This window comes from Lithobates pipiens, unplaced genomic scaffold, assembly GCF_037356315.1.
Source record: "Lithobates pipiens isolate NorthernLeopardFrog02 unplaced genomic scaffold, aLitPip1_a1.2 Scaffold_8, whole genome shotgun sequence".
NCBI lineage: Eukaryota > Metazoa > Chordata > Amphibia > Anura > Ranidae > Lithobates > Lithobates pipiens.
In genome coordinates, this window is record NW_027507903.1 from 368,409,747 (window position 1) to 368,413,703 (window position 3,957).

Genomic DNA, 3,957 nt, shown 5'->3' on the forward strand with positions numbered 1-3,957 from the left:
ACCTACAGGTAAGCCTATACTAAGGCTTACCTGTAGGTTCTGGAAATATCTCCTAAACCTGTACGGTTTAGGAAAATATTATCCAAATATGCTTGTGCCAACATCATTGGGGCAGAATGGGCACGATTTTATTGTGCCCATGCCGTGACCGTCGGCTCCCGCGCTCATGCACAGGACTGAGGTCATGCCGCCAGTAAAAGAGCTGGAGTCCACGGCACCGGAAAGAAAGGGGTGAAGATGGATGCAGCCTGCAGCAAGGACAGCGGTGACATCGCTGGCTTCATTTGCAGGTAAGTGGCACATAATGGACTAATAGGCAATGCGTACAAGCCCATTATGCTTTTACTTTGCAGGGAACAAAGAGGAAGTAAAACCCATCAAGATGTATTTCGTTTTTAAGGTAACCATTCACTATACAATCCTATTAAACAATCTCTTTGAGATCTACCGTCAACGATATAGTACAAGGGCCTGTCTAATTGAATACAAATTAAAAGTATTGTTAGGTTTGTCCTCATATTATATGTTTTTGGTAAATCTTAAGGAGATTGCACAATCAGATGGTATAGTGTGTGGTCTGCTTGATTGGAGCCTTAAAGCAAACCTTCACCTATCCTTTGCCTCCTCTCCCTCCCTATAACACAATTGCAAACAAATACAAAATAAAATTAACATTTTTTTTAAATGTATTTTTTCTAAAGTTCAGGTCCCTCATTCTTGCCTAGGCAAAGGTAACTCCGGGATCCTTTGCATTTTGTCTGCGCATGCACACGTGCCTGCAAACTGCCTGCTGGAATTTCTACATCAATCGTCTCAGGAGGCAACTTGTGGTATCTTGTGGCAACTAGTGGTATCTTGTGCATGTGCAGAAACAGCATGGTTTACTGGCAGGGCCACCGACAAGTCTGCACGTGTGTTGAGGTCCAACACATGTGCTGACACACAGCAGGGATCTTCAGGGTCCCATAGGCCTGGCAGAGATCTCCGTAGTGTGTCTTCACATGGTTCAGGTATGAATTCAAGATGACTGTGCAGGAGATGAGCAGCATAGGGAGAACTTTCCCTGCAAGCAAGAAAACGCAGGACTCCATGGACTAGTAAGTATGTTTTTTCTTGCTTTTAAACTGAGACAAGTTTTAGGATTGTGTTTCTGATTGTAAAGGTGGAGTTCCTTTTTAAGGAGATTGTACGATAAGACTGTATAATCTTACTGGCCAGCTTAGGGAACATTAGGCTGGCCAATTTAGCCAAGAGTCCAATAACTATATTCAGAAGGGAGGTAAGGGGAACACCGCATAAAAAAATGGCTTTATTTAGAACTTTACAAACAGTTTAGTCCTCATTTCAAGGTAAGTAGTACTGACTATCCATGTTCATAAAAAAGTGTGTGTGTGTGTGTGTTTGTGTGTGTGTTTATACAGACAAATCATTCAGACCCAAAATGGGCCTCGACCATGAGGACATCTTCGTTCCTGGTTATAGAAGGTTAGAACAAAGGAGCCTGGATGGCTTATATAAATAGACAGTCAGTTGAAGTTGACGAAAAGCTCGAATAATGTTTCCTTTCTGGAAACAATCTGAATGAGTGATAGATGTGTTGGGGGCCGCTCACTTCCAGGTTCTCCTATGACAAAGTCCATGTGAAATTATGGGTCTATTATTCCAGGGAGCTCTCAGAGCAGCCTGGGAGGCTCAAAAAGCCCTAATTTGATTTTTTCCACTTGCACTTGCGTGTCTAAGCTGACTGGTCATTAGTTTGAGTTTCTATAGAGTGGAGATAATTGGATTTCCAAGATACCAGCAAGCTGGTGTTGCCAGCTTTTAGTAAGAAGCATCCCAGCTCTGGAGATAGCCGCAGCAGCCTAGTGTCAGCAGAGACACAGAAGGGACAGCAGGATGGGTGGGAGGGGGTGGAGGATACACTACTTCTGGCCTGGCCCGAAGGCACCATTTCTAAAAAAAAAAAAAAAAAAAAGCCTCCAGTCCCGTCTACAACTTGATACTCAGTGAATTGTACCGAAAAATAAAATTATACTCTGTTCTGGATCAGGGAAGGCTTTGTTAGAGAAAATTACAGCTTGATCTGCATAATGGGGGCTCTGGATGCCCAAGGCTATCTCTTTATTGCATGTGTGTCTGCTGTTATCAATTTCGTGAACAATTTCACAGGGAGCCTGGCAGACTTGAACTGGAATAATATGCAAAGATGAGCTTTGAATAATGAATGATGTGCTTTTAAACCAATTCCAAAGTGTCTGTGATAGTACAATATAAAAAGGGCTGGTAAGTAATAGTGTATTTAAAAGGCGCTGGTATGTTTTTATTACAATATTTAGAAGATATCTTTATTATTTTTTTCCAAATGTATCACAAAGTTCTTCCAACGATCCTGAACCTTTTTTTTTTTCTTAGTGAATAAAATGTGTAATTATTCTTATCTATAGGTTGTAGAATCCTTTAAAACAGTTAGCTGCCTTATTAAATATTAACAGTGTTTTAATATAGGCTTTTGAATTTGATATGTTGACATTGTAGAGTTTTCCCTGCAATTAGCGAGAGGATTTAATCAGATCCTAAACTGCTTGATGTTTGAAGGCACCAAATTGTCGTTTGTCCTACAGATATTTTTCTCTCTGGTTTAATGTGCAGAGAGGTGTGAAAGTGGCCCTTGTAGTGTCACCAGACATTAGGACTTCCATGACTAATCACTACCAGCAATGGAGCTTGTGGCCATGGCAAATAAATACACACACTGGATAATTGCTGCACTTTATTTTGTTACTGACAGCTTGAGCTGGAAATGCCAAGTTAAACATCATTTGGAATGTACGAATCAAGTAATACTTGGCTGATTTAGAGAAATAGCACTTTATTTTTTCTACCTCCAGCCTATTTATCCTATTTTCAGAATTTTAGTTAAATAGTTAAACATTCTAAGTTCCAACAGCTTTTAATTTTCATCAGATACCAGACTAAATTGGAAGTAGAAAGCAGTATTTGAGAAAAAAAAAAACCATACATATATAATTCAACAGCATTTCATTTTATATATAATTTAATGTTATATTTTATATATTAAAAATAATATTAATATATATGTGTGTGCTATTATTTTTTTATTTTTTGTATTTTTTTTCACCTGTCATACTACTAGTTTTTCTTACTGTCTGCCTTTCTATCTGTCGATCCATCCATTTGTCTGTCATCTCCTATATATTGTCTACCAGTACAAAAAGTCTGTAGATGTTCTCACTGTTAATTTGTACAGTAGGATATGTTAACTCCAAATACCCAATTAGATGTATAGGACTAAAAAAAATCAAGGAGAATGCACACAGGTTTGTGTAAAATCTTCTCCTTTAGAAAATCAGCTCTATCTTTTCTTCCATAATATTGGCAGTTGTAATAGCAGCTTAAAATGTTCATATTTTGAATTATGAGAAACTCAGGAATTAATTTTCTTTGCCATCATAGCAATTTATATTTGCAGGCCCTGAGGATATTTTATATCCCTACATTTTCATTTGTTGATCACATGCTGTTAAGAAATTGATTTTCCCCACTGATGCAACATAATGGAGATCATCACTTCGTACACATTGAGCTATGTAAAATAATTGTGTTGGAGTATTATTAATAAGAAAGACTAATTAAACTAGTGTTTGAAAATTATTTGTTTTGGAATATTTAAGAACAAGATTGTGTTACTCATGATTATAGAGCTTCTGCTTCATTAAAACACTGTTGTGTGTTGTTAAGTATTTTTTCCCTCATATTCAGATGGAAAAAAAAATCTGGAACATTTGCTTAATGACTGTTTTTTTTGTCTACTTATTTATTCATTGCATATTTACTTTCCAGCAGTTTAACACATTTACTATATTTTCAGTATTATATAGAACAATGCAAAGGTCCACTGTGCTGGTATTCCTGAGTTTATTGTTCTTAACCGATTAA